General features: G+C 40.1%; 1 protein-coding gene across 16 annotated transcripts in view; it reads right to left on the bottom strand.

Moving 5' to 3' along the window:
• Nucleotides 1-20,853, bottom strand: part of ATG13 (autophagy related 13) — a 47,439-nt gene extending 26,586 nt beyond the window's left edge. For 9 of the 16 annotated variants that reach the window (XR_011249270.1, XM_069554022.1, XM_069554026.1 and 6 more), the window contains exons 1-2: nucleotides 20,286-20,853; nucleotides 19,812-19,924 (exon numbers count right to left, since the gene is read on the bottom strand). The gene's annotated coding sequence lies outside the window, so the exon portion shown is untranslated. The remainder of the gene's footprint in view (nucleotides 1-19,811; nucleotides 19,925-20,285) is intronic. The other 7 variants (XM_069554023.1, XM_069554028.1, XM_069554025.1 and 4 more) reach the window with 2 other exon arrangements.
• Between the last annotated feature and the right edge of the window lie 7 nt (nucleotides 20,854-20,860).

Raw genomic sequence — 20,860 nt, 5'->3', positions numbered from 1 at the left:
TTTCTTCTACTAAGTTAGGCATAGAAATTCCAAAATTTTACTGCTTCTTTGAACTATTTATCACTGAGCACTCCTGTGGTATAAATTTTGCAGGCTTTAATAAACTCTATCTTTTCTCTTGCTAATCTTGTTTGTTAGTTTAATTTGCACACACCGACCTACTGAACCTAAGAGGGTACAGGAAAAGTTTCTTCCCCAACCTTCTAGATTATATGGTAAACCTCAGGTAAACCACTGAATGGTTAGACTAATAAAGCATTACGTTGTCATATTGCTCCTATGTGCCAGAATTTTGGCCAAACTCCTCAGTCTGACCTTTAAGATACCACATGCAAAATCAGTAGCAAAAACAGGGAAGTGATTTTTGAAAGGTAACTGGAAGCCTGCTGGCACTTTCAGGAAAGATGTTGGTCACTGAAACTAGCAAATAAATTATCATCCTGGCCCAGGGTCTAGTGCTTGGATGTACATGCTCAAAAGAAACAAATTTTATTAGTTCAGTCAAGGTCTGGGGGGACTTCAGTTACAGGAGACAGTTTATATACACAAATGCAATTTATTAATTGAGAAATAAAACTGAGAAAGGAAGCATCAAGTGATTGACATGTTGCCTTTCTCAAAAGGAGACCATTTTGGGGACACTAAAATTCTATCAATCCACTATTAGCTTCATATAGCTTTATCCACCTTGGGGGCAAGCATGTTGGAATTCTGACACCAAGAGGCTACAGAGAGTCTTCTTCTTGGCTGACAAGGCATGTATTTGTTTTTCTTTCTCTTTTTTTGACTTTCTTTTCTTTACAGACAAGTACCGATGTTAGTCATTGTTACCAACATGTTATGATTGCCAAAATGACTATCTACATTAAGACCCCCGATAAGACAGGTTTTAAGAAAAATACGCTCTAAGTCGCTTCAGTCTTGTCTGACTCTTTGTGACTCTATGGATCATATTCCGCCAGGCTCCTCTGTCCATGGGATTCTCCAGGAAAGAATACTGGAGTGGGTTGCCATGCCCTTCTCCAGGGGATGTTCCCGACCCAGGGATCAAATCTGTCTCTCGTAGTCTCCTACATTGGCAGGCGGGTTCTTTACCACTAGTGCCACCTGGGAAACCTAAGAAAATACATCAGCTTCTAGAGGACTAAACCAAAGTAGGGCTTGTAGGTTTGTTGCTGTTGTTCAGTAACTAAGTCATATCCAACTCTTTGCAATCCCATGGGCTGCAGCACAAAAGGCTTCCCTGTCCTTCACCATCTCCTGGAGTTGGCTCAAACTCCTGTCCATTGAATCAGAGATGCCATCCAACCATCTCAGCCTCTGCTGCCCCTTCTCCTGTTGCTTTCAATCCTTCCCAGCATCAGGGTCTTTTTCCAATGAGTTGGCTCTTCAAAACAGGTGGCTAATGTATTGGAGCTTCAGCATCAGTCCTTCCAATGAATACTCAGGGTTGATCTTCTTTAGGATTGACTGGTTTGATCTCGTAGTCCAAGGGACTCTCTAGAGTCTTCTCCATAACCACAATTCGAAAGCATCAATTCTTCAGCACTCAACCTTCTTTATGGTCCAACTATCACATCCATACATGACTAACGGGAAAACCATAGTTCTGACTATATGGACTTTTGTCAGTAAAGTGATATCTCTGCTTTTTAATACAGTACCTAGGTTTGTCATAGTTTTCCTTCCAAGGAGCAAGTGTCTTTTAATTTCATGACTGTAGTCACTGTCCACAGTTATTGTGGAGCCCAAGAAAAGAAAATCTGTCAGGGTTTCCACTTTTTCCTTTTCTATTTGCCATAAAGTGATGGGACCAGATGCCATGACCTTAGTGTTTTAATGTTGAGTTTCAAGGCAGCTTTTTCACTCTTTCTTCCTTACCAAGAGGCTCCTTAGTTCCTCTTCACTTTCTGCCATTAGAGTGATATCATGTGCATATCTGAGGTTGCTGATATTTCTCCTAGCAATCTTGATTTCAGCTTGTGATTCATCCAGACCAGCATTTCACACAATGTACACCGCATGTAAGTTAAACAAGCAGGGTGACAACATACAGCCTCATCATACTTCTTTCCCAAGTTTGAACCAGTCCATTGTTCCATGTCCAGTTCTAACTGTTGCTTCTTGACCTGCATACAGATTTCTCAGGAGACAGGTAAGGTGGTCCAGTATTTCCATCATTTTAAGAATTTTCTGGTGTTTTTCTGGAATTCCGTTGCTTTCTCCATGATCCAACGAATACTGGCAATTTGATCTCTGGTTCCTCTGCCTTTTCTAAACCCAACTTATACACCTGAAAGTTCTCAGTTCACCTACTGCCGAAACCTGATAAATCTGTATGCACATCAAGAAGCAGCAGTTAGAAATGGACATGGAACAACAGACTGGTTCAAAATTGGGAAAGGAGTATGTCAAGGCTGTATATTGTTGCTCTGCTTATTTAACTTATATGCAGAGTACATTGTGTGAAATGCTGGGCTGGAGGAAGCACAAGCTGGAATCAAGATTGCTGGGAGAAATATCAATAACCTCAGAAATGCAGACATCACCCTTATGGCAGAAAGCGAAGAGGAACTGAAGAGCTTCTTGATGAAAGTGAAAGAGGAGAGTGAAAAACCTTGCTTAACACTCAACATTAAAAAAATGAAGATCATGGCACCTGGTCCCATCACTTCATGGCAAACAGACGGGGAAACAACGGAAACAGAGACAGACTTTATCTTCTTGGGCTCCAAAATCACTGCAGATAGTGACTGCAGCCATGAAATTAAAAGATGTTTACTCCTTGGAAGAAAAGCTATGACCAACCTAGATAACATATTAAAAAGCAGAAACATTACTTTGCTGACAAAGGTCTGTCTAGTCTAAGCTATGGTTTTTTCAGTAATCAGAGTTGGACCATAACAAAGCTCAGCACCGAAGAATTGATGCTTTTGAACTGTGGTGTTGGAGAAGTCTCTTGAGAATCACTTGACTGCAAGGAGAGCAACCAGTCAATCCTAAAGGAAATCAACCCTGAATATTCATTGGAAAGACTGATGATGAAGCTGAAACTCCAATACTTTGGCCACCTGATGCAAAGAACTGACTCACTGGGAAAAGACCCTGATGCTGGGAAAGACTGAATGCAGGAGGGGAAGGGGATGACAGAGGATGAGATGGTTGGATGGCATCATCAACTCAATGCACATGTGTTTGAGCAAGCTCTGGGAGTTGGTGATGGGCAGGGAAGCCTGGCATGCTACAGTCCATGGGGCTGCAAAGAGCCAGACACAACTGAAGTGAACTGAAACATAGCTTGAAGGGTTTTGAGCACAATCTTGCAAGCATGTGAAATGAGTGCAAATGTATAGTAGTCTGAATATCCTTTGGCATTGCCTGTCTTTGGGAATGGAATGAACACTGACCTTTTCCGGTCCCGTGGCCACTGGTGAATTTTCCAAATTTGCTAACATACTGAAGGCCACACTTTAACAGCATCATCTTTTATGACTTTAAGTAGCTCAGCTGGAATTCCATCACCTCCACTAGCTTTGTTTGTAGTAATCCTTCCTAAGGCCCACTTGACTCCACGCTCCAGGATGTCCAGCTCTAGGTGAGTGACCACACCACCATGGTTACCCAGGTCATTAAGATCTTTTTCGTATAGTTCCTCTGTGTATTCTTGCCACCTCTTCTTAACTTCTTCTGCTTCTGTTAGGTCCACACCATTTCTGTCCTTTATCATGACCATCCTTGCAGGAAATCTTCCCTAGATATCTTCAATTTTCTTGAAGAGATCTCTAGTCTTTTCCATTCTATTGTTTTCCTCTCTTTGCATTATTCATTGAAGAAGGCCATCTTCTCTCTCCTTACTATTCTCTGGAACTCAGCATTCAGTTGGTTGTATCTTTTCCTTTCTCCCTTGCCTTCTGCTTCTTTTTTACCTATTAGGTTGGTGGCAAAAGTAATTTTGGTTTTGCATTGTTGAAATTTTCCATTTGATACTGAAATATATTTTTAAATAAAGGTGGCTATGTTATACATCATTATAATGCTCATTTCTTGCTTTGTATGTTTTTTGCTAATGACATTACTTGCTATTTATGTTTATTTTAGATTATAGAAATGATGTTATAGACAAAAAGCAAATTTGAGTGACTTTTTTATTCAAGTTAAAAATGGGTAGTAAAGCAACAGAGACAACTCACAACATCAACAACGCATTTGGCCCAGGAACTGCTAAGGGACATAGAGTGCAGTGGTGGTTCAAGAAATTTTGCAAAGGAGATGAGAGCCTTGAAGATGAGGAGTGTAGTGGCTGGCCACTGGACGTTGACAACGACCAACTGAGGGCAACTGTTGAAGCTGATCCTCTGACAACTACACGAGAAGTTGCGGAAGAACTCGACACTGACCATTCTACAGTCATTTGGCATTTGAAGCAAACTGGAAAGGTGAAAAAGCTCGATAAGTGGTGCCTCATGACTTGACTGAAAACAAAAACAGAAACAAAACTATTGTTTTGAAGTGTCTTCTTTTATTCTATGCAACAACAATTTCTTGATCAGATTATGACATGTGACAAAAAGGGGATTTTATACGGCAACCAGCGATGACCAGCTCAGTGGATGGACTGATAAACTCCAAAGCACTTTCCAAGGCCGAACTTGCACCAAAACAGTCGTGGCCACTGTTTGGTGGTCTGCTGTCCATCTGATCCACTACAGCTTTCTGAATCCCAGAAAAACCATTACATCTGAGATATATGCTCAGCAAATCAATGAGGTGCCCCCAAAACAGCAACACCTGCACCCAGCGCTGGTCAACAGAACGGGCTCTATTCTTCTGCGAGACAACACCCGACCGCACGTTGCGCAACCAAGACTTCAAAAGTTGAGCGAATTGGGCTGTGCAGTTTTACCTCATCCGCCATATTCACTTGACCTCTTGCCAACTGATTACCACTTCTTCAAGTATCTCAACAACTTTTTGCAGGGAAAATACTTCCATAACCAGCAGGAGGTAGGAAATGCTTTCTAAGAGTTCGTCAAATCCTAAAGCACATATTTTTACGCTATAGAAGTGAACAAACTTATTGGCAAAAATGTGCTGATTGTAATGGTTCCTATTTTGATTAATAAGTATGTGTTTGAGCCTAGTTATAATGATTTAAAATTCATGGTCTGAAATTGTAGTTACTTTTGCACCAACCTAATATATGTAAAGCCTCCTCAGACAACCACTTTGCCTCCTTGCATTTCTTTTTCTTTGGGACGGTTTTGGTCACTGCCTCCTGTACAATGTTATGAACCTCTGTCCACAGTTCCTTAGGCACTCTGTCTAACAGATCTAATCCTTTGCATCTATTCATCACCTCCATTGTATAATCACAAGGGATTTGATTTTGATCATACCTGAATGGCCTAATGGTTTCCCCTACTTTCTTCAATTTAAGCCTGAACTTTGCAATAAGGAACTCATGATCTGAGCCACAATCAGCTCACAGTCTTGCTTTTCTTGACTGTATAGAGCTTTTCCCTCGTCATCTGTAAATAACATAATCAATCTGATTTTGGTATTGACCATCTGGTGATGTCCAAGTGTAGAATCATCTCTTCGGTTGTTGAAAGGGTGTCTCCTTTGACCACCGTGTTCTCTTGACAAAACTCTGTCAGCCTTTACCCTGCTTTATTTTGTACTCCAAGGCCAAACTTGCCAGTTACTCCAGGTATCTCCTGACTTCCTACTTCTGCATTCCAATTCCTTAGGATGAAAAGGACATCTTTTTTTCATGTTAGTTCTAGAAGGTCTTGTAGGTCTTCAGAGAACTGGTAAATTTCAACTTTTTTGCATCAGTGGTTGGGGCACAGACCTGGATTACTATGATGTTGAATGGTTTGCTTTGGAAACGAACCAAGATCACTCTGTAGTTTTTCAGAGAGTACCCAAGTACTTTGGATTCTTTTGTTGTTTGTGGACATTGTTCATCAAAGAGTACTGTGGACTCTTGTTGACTGTGAGGGCTACTCCATTTCTTCTAAGGGATTCTTGCCCACAATAGTAGATATAATGGTCATCTAAATTAAATTTACCCATTGTCGTCCATTTTAGTTCACTGATTCCTAAGATATTGATGTTCAGTCTTGCCATCTCCTGTTTGACTATGTCCAATTTACCTTGATTCATGGACTTAACATTCCAGGTTCCCATGCGATACTGTTCTTCAGAGCATCAGACTTTACTTTCACTACCAGACACATCCACGACTGAGTGACGTTTCTGCTTTGGCCCAGCCACCTCATTCTTACTAGAGCTTTAAGCAATTGCCCGCCACTCTTCCCCAGTAGCATACTGGACACCTTCCGACCTAGGGGGCTCATCTTGTGTTGTCATATCTTTGTGGCTTTTCATAATGTTAATGGGGTTCTCAAGGTAAGGATACTGGAGTGGGTTGCCATTTCCTCCTCCACGTTTTGTCAGACCCCTTCACTATGACTCGTCTGTCTTGAGTGTTGGCTTTGCATGGCATGGCTCACAGCTTCACTGAGTTACACAAGCCCCTATGCCATGACAAGACTGTGATCCACAAAGGGGGAGGCTTTCAGGTTACCACTCAGTTTAAGTCAAGGTCATTTTGCCTCTTAAGTCTAGTCTCTCAATTATGTAGCAAACTCTTCTGTAAACATTCAAATTTCTTTTCCCTTTCTTGTTAATATGCTGAAAAAGTAAATTCATCAGATTTACTCAATATCTTCTTTGTTAAGTTTTTTTCACCTTAGGGACATAACCGAATTACTATGTATAATTTTGGATATTTACAAAAAGTTCTATGTGGTTCCCACCCACATATATTTGATTAAATTTATCAGGTGTCACCTTTCCTGAAATGCATTAATTAGGTCAAAAGTACACTTATGAATCATAAAATGAAAGTCAAAGTGAAGTCACTCAGTTGTGTCCGACTCTTTGCGACCCCGTGGCCTGTAGCCTACCAGGCTTCTCCGTCCATGGGATTTCCCAGGCAAGAATACTGGAGTGGGTTACCATTTCCTTCTCCAGGAAATGTTTCCGACCCAGGGATTGAACCTGGGTCTCCCGCATTGTAGGCAGCAGCTTTACCGTCTGAGCCACCAGGGAAGTCCTTTATGAATCATAAAGCTCCTACAAATACTGCTGTCCCTTCAAGCTTCACCAACACCTATTTTCCCAGACTTGCAAATACCTCATTTAATTAAGGCTTAAGACATTCAACAGATAACAAAAACTATTAACTGGACCTTGATTAACAATTTCAATTTAGCAACACTCTCTATATATCATTTTCATTTCATTAACAGAAGTTTGTTACAACCAATAACTCTGTCAGCTTCCCATGGTGTTTAGAACAGGTGCAGATGTGTACCATACTAATGTCTTTAAATAATTACCTGAGAATATAATGGATAAGCAAAATGTGGTATATAGGTACAATGAAACATTAGTCAGCCATAAAAAGGAAGGGAAATTTGACCATGCTACAACATGCATGAACCTTGAGGACACCATGCTAAGTGAAATCAGTCAGTCACAAAAAGACAAATATTGTAGGATTCCATGGATATGAAGTACTTAAAAGTCAAAACTGCAGAGACAGAAAGTATAATGGTGGTTTCTAGGAGCTGGGGGAAGACAGAATGGGGAGTTACTGTGTAGCAGGTCAACTTTGCTTCACAAGATGAAATGTTATGAGGATGTACAGCAAGCAGAGAAGGATGAACAACTGTGTAAACATATTTAACACTGCTGAACTGCACACTCACTAATGGTTAAGACGATAAATTTTAGGTGACTTGTATTTTAACATACACACAAAGATGCCATTAAATAAATAAAGTTCCCACTGTTATGCAATGGATGTAGATAAGCACCAACATCCAAATACTAGACAGAGATTCTACAACATGGCTTAACTGTAAATGATATAATCAGCTAAGGGAAAAGCACACTTATCTGGGTAGACAGGTTTTCCAGATCTTTTACTTACGTTCACACTGAAATGCTAATTTTAGCATTTGAAATAAATGTTTTATAAATAATAAATCTTTAAAATAAACAGATAGAAACCATTCATCTCACTATTTTACCAATCCTGAATTGAAAGTACAGAGATGCAAAAGCTATAAATAAAGCCAAAAGAAGAAATAACAATGAAAGATGTCAACAAAATACTGGGGAGAGGCAAACAGACCGGTTAAGGATAAAGGTTTCGATGTTTCTATTTTGTTCTACTCACCTCTAAAAAAACAAAGAGTGAGGAACTTAAAAAGCATACACACAGACAAGAGATAACAGCATCAACGTCCAGGAAAGTAGGACAAACAGATAACTGAATAAGCCAAGCATAGCTGATATCCAAGCCAACAGCAGGAGAAATCCTAAGCAAAGAAAGCTCATCTGAACCAAATAATCTGAGAAAGGCTAAGGAATTAGTCACCAGATAGCTCCTAAAGTAGGGTGGCAGACGGGGGTGAAAACAGGATTGAAAGTCCCAGAAGCAGTTAGAGCCCACTCTAAACCCTCTAAGTGCCGTTCCTCCCTAATGTCAGAAAACTGGCCTTTGGGAGGTCCTAAGGCCTTCCCTTCTAGCTCAGTCGGTAAAGAATCTGCCTGCAGTGCAGGAGACCAAGGTTCGATCCCTGGGTTGGGAAGATCCCCTGGAGGAAATGGCAACCCACTCCAGTATCCTTGCCTGGAAAATCTCATGGACAGAGGAGCCTGGTGGGCTGCAGTCCATGGGATTGCAGAGTCGGGCACAACTGAGCGACTAACACTAAGGTACTGGAGTAGGAAGACTGAGCTCACCTCCTCTCATGAGCACCAAAATTACAATTATTTTTAGAATAATTATTGAGGAAAAAGACCAGAACCTACCAGGAAAGATCTTCCACAACTAAATACAGAAAGGAGGAATCACAACATAATAGGTAAGAGTGGGGAGTCCTAACACAGTCAAGACCCATGACTCTAGTTGAGGGACCTACAAACAGAAAAATTGTTACAATATATTTTCCCTCTGAGGGAATTTCTCCAAAGAAGAATTTCTCCAAAGAAGCCCCCAATCTCCTGCTGAAAACAAGTTTTCAACTCCTTTCAGTAAGGAATGGGCATGCAACCGTTGAATAATATGGTAAGAGTATGTTTATTTTGTAAGAAACCATCAAATGGTCTTCCAAAGTGGCTAAACCATTTTGCATTCCAACCAGCAGAGAGAATTCCTATTGCTCCATGATCTCTCCAGCATTTGGTGCTGTCAGCGTTTTTGGATTTTGGCCATTCTAATAGGAAAAGCAGTACGTCAAGGCTGTATATTGTTACTCTGTTTATTTAACTTATACGCAGAGTACATCATGAAAAACACTGGGTTGGAAGAAGCACAAGCTGGGATCAAGATTGCCAGGAGAAATATCAATCACCTCAGATATGCAGATGACACCACCCTTATGGCAGAAAGTGAAGAGGAACTAAAAAGCCTCTTGATGGGAGTGAAAGAGGAGAGTGAAAAAGTTGGCTTAAAGCTCAACATTCAGAAAACGAAGATCATGGCGTCTGGTCCCATCACTTCATGGAAAATAGATGGGGAAACAGTAGAAACAGTGTCAGACTTTATTTTTTGGGGCTCCAAAATCACTGCAGATGGTGACTGCAGCCATGAAATTAAAAGACGCTTACTCCTTGGAAGGAAAGTTATGACCAAACTAGATAGCATACTGAAAAGCAGAGACATTACTTTGCCAACAAAGGTCCATCTAGTCAAGGCTCTAGTTTTTCCAGTGGTCATGTATGGATGTGAGAGTTGGACTGTGAAGAAAGGTGAGCGCCAAAGAATTGATGCTTTTGAACTGTGGTGTTGGAGAAGACTTGAGAGTCCCTTGGACAGCAAGGAGATCCAACCAATCCATTCTAAAGGAGACCAGTCCTGGGTGTTCATTGGAAGGACTGATGCTAAAGCTGAAACTCCAGTACTTTGGCCACCTCATGCAAAGGGTTGACTCATTGGAAAAGACCCTGATGCTGCGAGGGATTGGGGGCAGGAGAAGGGGCCGACAGAGGATGAGATGGCTGGATGGCATCACCGACTCAATGGACATGAGTTTGAGTAAACTCCAGGAGTTGGTGATGGATGGGGAGGCCTGGCGTGCTGCGATTCATGGGGTTGCAAAGAGTCGGACACGACTGAGTGACTGAACTGAACTGAATAGGTGTGAGATGGTAACTCATTGTTATCTTAAAAGGTATGTCTTTTGCAAATATTTTCTCCCATTCTGTAGCTTCTTCTTTTTAAAAAAGATTTATTTATTTGATTTTTGGACTGTCCTAGGTCTTAGTGTTTGCATGTGGGCTTTTTCTAGTTGCAGTAAGCAGGGGCTACTCTTCACTTCGGTGTACAGGCTTCTCACTGTGATGGCTCCCCTTACTGCAGAGCACAGGCTCTGCGCACGAGGGCTTCAGTAGGTGCAGCACGTGGGTTTAGCAGCTGTGGCTCGGGGGCTCTAGAGAGCAGGCTCAGCAGTTGTGGCTCAGGGGCTTAGCTGATTTGCAACATGTGGGATCTTCTCAGACCAGGGATCGAACCAGGTCCCCTGCACTGGCAGCTGGATTCTTAACCACTGGACCACCAGGGAAGCCCCTGTAGCTTATCTTCTAATTCTCTTAGACAACTTTAGCTTTTTTTCTTTTTAAACAAATTTATATATTGAACCACTCTAATATTAAAGAGTGAAAGTTTCCTTGATTTACGGATGAATGTTATTAAGCAAATTCCATTGTTCTGAGTAACATCTCCTGGCATATTATCAATACGGCTTTCACATTTCTTTAATGCCTATTTCTATTCACAATACTCTACAGAATAGTAACTTCAAAACTATTACAGAGATAACAGGATGCTTTTGCCTTTAACAAAAAAATTTTTTTTTTGCTGACAAACGCTTAGCACAAACATTTTCAAGATTGATAAGTATTTAAATAACACTTTCTACCATCAAGTGTTTTTAAACTTATGTTTCTCATGCAGTATGTAAGTATGGGGAACACCGAAATTAAAACTGACAATTTTACATTTACTTCTTCAACTAACATTGTGAAAGAGCAGAGATAATCTTTTCTTGCCATAGTCATTATTATATAGCAAGAATTTTCATATTTTCTCCAACACTGGTTTCAGAGGCAATTCTATAATAAATGGGGGCAAAAAGATACTTCTTCCCTGTAAACTGCCAATTAGTAAATGTATAAGAAATAAAAATTATTAGAAAAATCACCTATTTTGCAACCACTGCAGGACTAACTGCAGGACTAAGCAAATCACCAGGGGATGATAAATTCATGGCATGAAAATGTGTTTGTTGGCAAATGGTATATTATCAGTCTTCATGTGGATGACTATTAATTACAGAGTCATCAGTGAACACAATCTTAATAAAGTAATCAGAGAAACATACCAACAACTGAAAAACTGACATTACATTGTCTTGATGTGATGTAGCGAGAACGACATGACACTTAGGGACTTTTCTAGTCAGTTGTATAACCCACACCTGACCACAAGGAAGCAACCAGATGAGCTTCCATTGCAAGACAAGAACTTGTACACAATAAGGCGCTTTTACTCTTCAAAAACTGTCAATCTTAACGTGAGAAAAAGCCTGAAGAAATGTTATAGAATAAAGGCAACAGAAGAGGTATGACAACTAAACGCAATCCTTGATCCAGGACTTTTTTTTTAAACTTGCTATAATGGACAGTATGAAAACTATTCGGCAACATTTGAATACTGACTATATACTACTAAGGGCACTGCATCAATATTACATTTCTTGAATTTGATACAATTACACTTTGGTCATGTTCTTACTCTAAAGTAACTTTCCTCAAGAATCCAGGGGAAAAAAGAAATTGTGTATTACTCTGTTATACACTGTGTGACACTGACAGAGAAAAGTAAAGCAGTGTGGCCAAGAGAGAACTGCATGTGAACCAAGCTGAAGAGTATATGAACGCTCAGTTATACTTTTACAATTTTTCTGTATTCCTTCCATTTGTCAAAAAATTTTAAATTCAGAAACAAAATTCATTCTCATCAAATGGGCTATAGTAGGGTAAAGATCTTAACTAATTTTCACCCAGCATAGAAGTTTCATATCTCCTTGTAGACCTATTGAAAATATAATTTTTCAAACATCTGAATGACTGCTCTAGTTGTACTTCTAAGATCCCATCACGGGATATCCTTGCCTTGAGCGTAAATGAGACATAGAGTTTATTGCACTGTACTATGACAGACATGAGCTTAAAATCTTTGAGGAGGAGGTCTGACAGCAATATGGACTGACCTGATGTTATCAGTCGCCCCCACTACCTGCCACTACAAGCACATAAAAATGCAGATAAAATATGAAAATAAAAAGGGTCTTGATACCCAGCTAAACTAGAAAGATTGAAAAGTTGCAGCTTCCAGAGAAAAGGTGAGTTAAAGCCATCAATATAAGGGAAAACTGATGACAGGGAGCTGAGGCCTATGGGGAGCAAGCTCAGGTTCTTGTAATGAACACGAGAACACGACTACAGCCGGTGGGCCATCATAACTCAAGCTTGTAAGCAGGTAGAAACCTGCATAAAACCCCAGAGTCAAGTGCTCCTTGATCAGAGACCAGAAGAACCCTGCTGCTGCTGCTAAGTCACTACAGTCGTGCCCGACTCTGTGCGACCCCATAGACGGCAGCCCACCAGGCTCCCTCATCCCTGGGATTCTCCAGGCAAGAACACTGGAGTGGTTTGCCATTTCCTTCTCCAATGCATGAAAGTGAAAAGTGAAAGTGAAGTTGCTCAGTCTTGTCCGACCCTTAGCGACCCCATGGACTGCAGCCTACCAGGCTCCTCTGTCCATGGGATTTTCCAGGCAAGAGTACTGGAGTGGGGTGCCACTGCCTTCTCCAAGAAGGACCCTAGAGAAGCAATAAGCAGGTTTGCCATCTATCAGGGCAAGGTTGGGAGGTGGGGAAGTCACTCTAAAGCTTCAAAAGAATAAGTCAGTAAGGTACAAAGATATAAGATCCAAAATTTACATCACCTACATGAATAGTAAGGAAACAGAAAGCCAAGAAACTAACCTAAAAAGTTGTTTAGAACCACCGAAACCCCTAGAAACAGGCTGAAGAAAGTTTGAAGGAGCCTTGAGAGAAACTTTCACAGATTTGGATTGTTGACAGCCAGGCCACTTGTAACCCTTCCTTCCAACTTTTAGCTAGATGATTTCAGAATTTAAAAACTTATGGATTGCCCATGGAAATAGAACACCAAGAACTCAAAAGAACAAGACAATGTAAGAGCCTACACATCGGAGGTAGGAGATTTGGCACCCTAGAAGAAAATATGCTTACTTGTGAACTTGTTAAACATGTTGATTTAGAATGCTGGGAAAGGTGGTGGGTCAAAATTTTTTAAAGGATCACTTTATATAGCTTTTCTTAACAGTTATAACTCACACATCATAAAATTCACGGTTTTATAGTCTATAGTTTGGTGATTTTTAGTATATTCATAGGGATGTACAGCCATCCCCTAATTTTTATCACACTGAAAAGAATCCCACATCTGTTATCTGTCATTCCCCTTCTCATTCTCCTTGGCAACCACTAGTATACTTTATGCCTATGGACTCGTTTATTCTGGAATTTTCTCACAAAGGAAATGTGACTTGCTTCCTTCACTGAGCATATTTTCAAGGTTCACCCTACATTGGAGCATGTGTCAGTACATCATTCCTTTTTATGGCTTAATTGCCAAAAGAGGTCCGTCTAGTCAAGACTATGGTTTTTCCAGTAGTCATGTATGGATGTGCAAGTTGGACTGTGAAGAAGGCTGAGTGCCGAAGAATTGATGCTTTTGAACAGTGGTGTTGGAGAAAACTCTTGAGAGTCCCTTGGACTGCAAGGAGATCCAACCAATCCATTCTGAAGATCAGCCCTGGGATTTCTTTGGAAAGAACGATGCTAAAGCTGAAACTCCAGTCCTTCGGCCACCTCATGCGAAGAGTTGACTCATTGGAAAAGACCCTGATGCTGGGAGGGATTGGGGTCAGGAGGAGAAGGGGCTGACAGAGGATGAGATGGCTGGATGGCCTCACCGACTCGATGGACCTGAGTTTGAGTGAACTCTGGGAGTTGGTGATGGACGGGGAGGCCTGGAGTGCTGCGATTCATGGGGTCGCAAAGAGTCAGACACGGCTGAGTGACTGAACTGAACTGAATATTCCACTGAATGGACAGATTACATTGTGTTAACTGACTCATCAAGTGATGGGCATTTAAGTTGCTTCCTCTTTTTGGCTATTATGAACAATACTGCTAAGATCACTCATGGGCAAGTTTTTGTGTTAACATATGATTCTCTTGTATTTCCTTGTTACTCTTTTCCCTTTTAACCCATAATAAATAACCCAGATAAAAAGGCTGTTGCTGTATTTAAATTTTTTTTTTAATTTCCAAAAACAGTGGATAGTAGTTCTTCTCTCAGAAAACCAGTGTAGCTATAATTTGTAAGTCTTCAAGCTAATTTTTTTAAGTTTTATTATGAAAATTTTTTCACTAAAGTAAGCTTTTTAATTGAAAATATACACCCAGAGAAGTGTACATACATTAGACTGCAACCTGATAAACTTCCACAAGGCAATCCCACCAGTGCAACTGGCACACAGATGAGGCACAGCACAATAGCACCCAGACTCCCCCAGGGTCTCCGTTCAGCCATCACCTCCCAACAGAAGCCACTGTTCTGACTCAGTCACCACAGACTGGCTTTACCTGTTTCAGAATTTCATATAAATGGTTGTGTCTGATTTATTTCATTTACTATTAATATTATATTTATGAGCATCATTGATAATAGTTGCACACAGCTGTAGTTCATTTGTATGTGGAAAGTTTTAAACATCATTCAGCTTCAACGGTGTCGAATAAGGTGGGCCCTTAGCCTCTGACAAAAGCAAAGGTAATTTCTTGCTGAAAGAAAATTGTGTTATCCTAGCCCCAAATTATCTCTAAAATTTTTCATATACAATTTCTGGCATATGTTAAAGTAAATTAGGCACTCATGGAGACAAACACAAATGACCAAAATCCAAAAGACATCAGAAACATTAACAGTTATCAACACAGACCTCAAAATTACGATGCAATATGTTCAATTAAATGAAGGACAAAATTGAGAATTTGGACAGAGAACAAAAATCTATAAAAAGAACCAAACAGAAACTCTAGAACTAAAAAATAAAATGCTAATTTAAGAACTCAGTGGTTGAGTCTAACAGCAGATCAGATCAGCAGAAGATAGAAATATTGAAAGGAAATATAGACTGAAGGAAAATATCCAAAACAAAGCATAGAGAGACAAAGGGATGGGAAATATGGAAAAGTGTATGAGAGAATGTACGAGAGATAAGGAGTGACCACAGATTGGGGATACTTTTGAGTGTGAAAGGGTACTATTTAAGGTGTTCAGTTATATCATGACAGTAGGTACAAAATGATACGTGAGGTTATCTGAGATACTAAGGACACAGGGAAAGGTCTAGCATGTGTAACTGGAATCCCAGATGGGAGAGGAAAAAGAAAGAGGGAGAAGCAAATTAGGAACTGTATAGCTGAGGATTTTCATGTAAAGAGGTAGGGAGCAAAATAAATTAGGTAAGTACAATCAGTTCACATTAGTAGGGAGACATAAAAGTGGGCAAAAGAGACTAACAGTCTATCAGGAGGGAGTCAATGGAAATTCTTCTACAGGTAACAATTTAAGGACATTAACCTGACTACAGAGAAGGGGAGATGAAGACCATCTAGGAAGACATTCCAGTAATCCAGATGAGAGTGGTGATAACACTGGATTAAGACAAGGCAGTCAATAAAGAAAGGAAGAGGTAAATAATTTCAAAGCAACAGCTGAATAATTCGGCAAGACACCATACAAAAATGATCCCAGATAATATCTCTAGCCCTTAAAACTGGGAAAAGTTAACATTGATCACTGAAAAAATAATTTATATGTTTTCTAATTTTTAACATAGACTTTTTGTTTTTATTAAAAAATTTTTTTTTAGGCCACACAGTGTGGCATGAGGGATCTCAGTTCAAGGGACACCATAAATTGATCACGTTCTTGACCATCTAAAAGATTTTCTTTCCAAGCAAACTAGAAACATAATAAAAAGTTAACTATGTATACATTAGAAATCTTTTTATAATAAATATTGAAATAAAAACCAGTTACAAATGATCTAGAAATTAACAAAATGAAGAATATTTGACAACAAATGAGACAAAGAAGTCAGAAGAAAATTTACAGCTTGAAATGCATTTATAACTAAAAAAACAAAAGCCTCAAATAAGTATCCAATTTAAGAAACCAGAGTAAAACAAACCAACAGAAAATGGGAGGTGGGAATAAAGATAAAAGCTGTGTCTGATTAACTATGAACAATTTAAAAACTAGTCTAAAGAATAAATAAGGCCAATATCTGATTTCTTGAAAAATCCAACAGAAATAAAGGGTAAAAACCTCCTTAAGCTTATACTTAAAACAAGACTTCTAAACCTCTACAAGTATTTCTCAACTTAGTATCTTTTAAAGACCTAATAGCTGTGGGCAACAAAGAAAGGTGAGGCTGGGGACAAACCTTAAGCCTGAGGGTATAATACGATTTTTAACTTTCTTTCTTTTATATTTGTATGAATCAAAAGTCAAATGTGAAAGCAGTATTTTCCAAAACAAGAATACTGGGTTATCACTTCTCTAAATTCCTTTTCTTAATTTACATAATATTTTTAAATGTTATTTATTTATAATTGGAGGATAATTTATTTATTTTTTAACTGGAGGATAATTGCTTTACAATGTTGTGTTGGTTTCTGCCATAAAACAACATGAATCAGCCATAGGTATACAGATGTCCCCTCCCTCTTGAACCTCTGCCTCCCACCTCCCACCCCATCCCACCCCTCTAGGTTGTCACAGAGCACCAGGCTAAGCTCTCTGTGTTATACAGCAAGTTTCCATTATCTATTCTACTCCCTCAATTCATCCGGGTCCTCCTCTCGCTGTATTCATAAGTTTGTTCTCGATATCTGAGCCGCTCTTTTTGCCCTGCAAACAGGTTCATCAGTACCATTTTTCTACATTCCATATATATACATTAACACATGATATTTGTTTTTCTGACTTACTTCACTCTGTTTAACAGGCTCCAGGTTCATTCACCTCACTAGAACTAACTCAGATTAATTCCTTTTTATGGCTGAGCAATACTGCATTGTATATATGTACCATAACTACTTAATCCATTCATCTGTCGGTGGACATCTAGGTTGCTTATAAATTCTTTATTTACCTTTACTTTTACTAAGATACAATTGACAGATTAACTATTCCATGTTAATTTAGTTGTTTTTCTATGTAATGGTGATTCACAATCTTATCCTTTCTCTTATTAATTTGTTTGGCTGTGTCAGGGCATGTAGGATCTTAGTCTCCTGACCAGGGATGAAACCCATGCCCCCTGCAGTGGAAGCTCAGTCTTAACCACTGGACCGCCGGGGAAGTTTCCTCTTATCCTCTTATCCCATCGCTTGTAACCAAGGGCATAGGGGGGACACGACCAGGGCAGAAACAAATTTCTGGTCCCACTTACTCTGGCATTTCAGGGATTTCACTAGTAAACTGGTCCACATTTACTCTACAGTTAAAAACAATTCAAAACTAATTTTAAGTCCTTTTAAGGGATTTAAAATACTTTTAAGATTTAAAACCTAAATTTTTAAGTTTCTTTTTTTTTGTTTGTTTGTTTGCTGTGTGGCATGAGGGATCTTAGTTCCCCCACTAGGGACAGAACCCATGGCTCCTGCAGGGGAAGTTCAGAGTCCTGACCACTGGACCGCTAGAGAATTCCCAAGAAAACGTGCTCTATTCCCTTTGGTCACAGAGGACTAGCCAGTCTTATTTGTATTCTCCTTGGCTACACTGCCTTTATACCATCAGTGACTACTTGCCGTTTTTATTGTAGTCTATGATTTGACAAAGAGGAGGCGAAGATCAAAACCCCATGAACCCTCTCCTCTATTAAATCCATGCAAGAAAAGACGGTGTCCTATGGAAATTCACCTTATTCAACTCATCACCAAAAATTGGAAATTACTTCTAAATCATCCACACATAAAGTTTAGGTAAGCTTTTTCCAAGAATAAACTTTTAGTATACATATTTTAAGACTCTCAAGTCAACAAACAAGTCAAAAGAGTCTTAAACAATATGGTAATTCAAATATTACCTGACTAGCTTGTATTTCTTGTCAGTGAGTTTCTGTACCTTTTTTCATTAAAAAAGAAAAACACCTAAGCTGAATAATAAAGGGTCATAACAGTGAGGAATTTTTTAGGTGAACTCTTCATTCTCTGGGATCTAAGCAGTGCTCCAACCATAACCATAGTGTAATGATGTCATTTTCATCTCTTCTATAATAAAGTAAAAAGTGTTTAAAAAGTAAAATAAATATTTAAAAATAAAGTTTTAGGGATTTCCAGGTATTACTAAGATTAAATAAATTCCCTCCAGATGAAAATTCCAAAATAAGTAACTTCCACTACAATTGGAACAAAATGTAACTGCAGAACATCGGTAATGAACTTTATCAAGTGAGAGCAATAAGTTCTACAGCGGTTGCATTTTCTGATTAGTCAAAATTATCTTTGAAAACTCACTCCTGTATAATCAGGTCTTTGGAAGCTCAATACTAATGTCTTAGACTTCTTTTTGCATTTAGACTATGGACTCCCTGTTCTGGGTCATGGAGGTCATAAACTAAGGCAGTTGGGTGGATGCAAGCAAGTTAAGACAATGGAAAAAAAGAGATTATTGCCCTGTACCTCCATACAGTACAACCCCAGGATGTGTATATAGTAAGACTGAACTGTGTCCAGCTGATTCCTAGGCCTTAAATAAAAAAATATATAATTTGGATTATTTAATAGCTGCAGACCTGTAGTTTTTGCATATCTTAATAACAACCCAAGGGAAAAAAAATACAAATATACAATAGGAACTGTTAGGGGTAAGTACAGTAATTGCAACTTTCATGAAATATAAATCTCAAAAGTTGCCACAGCAGTCTTAACTTTAGATCCAATTCTCCTGAAAACAGCAAGAGAATTAACCACATACATTCTACTATACAGATCAGAATATATGACACTTGCTTTAGCACTTATTCATCATCCACTAGGTAAAATACTAACTCAGGATTCCATTCCACAAGCATTTAACAAGACTTCTGCTCAGCTGAAAAATGGAGTTGAAAGAAACAAAGAAAAACTAATAATTCAGTTGGAGCCACAATATTCACATATTTTTTGAAAAGGACTAACACATAAAACAATGCACAATAACCTGGAGTTAATTTAGCGTAAAGAAAGGATCTGTTGCTTATTATATTACTGCACATCTCCCATTGAAGTGTTCAATAAATTCTATCACCTTAGGAGATGACTTTTAAACTTACTAAACTAATTATACTGAGAAAATAGGTACTTTTGTTCTTCATATATTCGTTCATTCGTATCTCTCCCCCATCCCACCGCCCCACCTTCCACCCCTCTCTCTCTGGCTGTGGGATAGCCAGAAGAGGAAGAAATACTAAAATGAAACGCTACATGAATTGATCAGGAAAACTTGGTGAATAACTGACTGGGAAAGTGAAAACTGAGATAAGTTAGTGATGAATCCCAGGAAGGTGCTTGGCCACTTACCCAGAGATTTATTTAATGAGAATGGATCGCAGGTTTCCACAGGTCGTTCCACTGCCAGTAAGAGAGTCGTGAACCTTGGGTCCCTTTTTTCACTAGTCAACAGTCTCCCTCACCTACACGCGGAGTACATATTTGGCACTCAACAAATCTTGATTGACTGAAAACCTATCTTTTTCATACTGGCACCCAACCACAGAGGTGTGGCCCCGCAAATTCCCTCCAGAAAAGCCTTACAATTTAACCCAAAGAACTGAGAAAGCAGTCAAAAGCTCTGGGGATCTTGGTAAGGGCTGGGAATGATCAAGGGCCAATTGGGCCTACGCTGACCCGATTTCCCAACGAAAGCTCAGAGGACTGACCTACAGCTAGCAGGCTTCGGCTTCGCCAGGAGGTACCCGACAGGCCGCAGATCCAGAGCCTCCCACCCGGGGGCGCTGAGAGACCCGGGGGCGTATTCCCTCCCCAAGTTAGTACCTGTGAAGCTGCGACACAGAGAGTGGCTCGGGGCTCTCATTACGGAGGCCGGGGCCTGGGGCCGGCCAGCTGCGTCTCCTGGCTGAGGGCTCCGCGCTCCGGAGCTGCAGGGACAGCACGGGTCGCAGATAATACCTCTCACCTCGGAAGCCTCGTGGCTCGCAGGCCTCGGGAATTTCGTTCCAAGACTGCGCGAGTCGTCGCACTCACGTCTACCAGGCTCTCTTCAAGGCTTCCCTCACAGCTCAAGCGATCAGTCCTGCCTTAAGCCCAGCCGCCGGTCGCTTCCCAGTGCCGCCATCGTTAGTGTTTGTTTTCATCCGCTTCGGTGACGGCCGGGGGAGGAAGAGGGCTACGGGGGAAGTACAGCTACCTAACATCAGTCGCACTTTCGCTACAACGTGGATGCCCTACTTAATCTTCTTCCTCTTTGATGTGCCCGTAAAAACTGGTTTCCTTACCATACAAGTCTGACTCCCCAATCTCTTCAAGCGTCTCAGAAAAGAAAGGCGTAAACAGCGGCGAGAGGAAGAGGGGTTGGAAGAGCGTGCGAGTTTGGGCCGTGTGTGGAATGT

The sequence above is a fragment of the Ovis canadensis genome, chromosome 15 (genome assembly GCF_042477335.2).
Source record: "Ovis canadensis isolate MfBH-ARS-UI-01 breed Bighorn chromosome 15, ARS-UI_OviCan_v2, whole genome shotgun sequence".
NCBI lineage: Eukaryota > Metazoa > Chordata > Mammalia > Artiodactyla > Bovidae > Ovis > Ovis canadensis.
The sequence above is the reverse complement of the archived record's forward strand: the minus strand, read 5'-3'. Positions and strand labels throughout refer to the sequence as shown.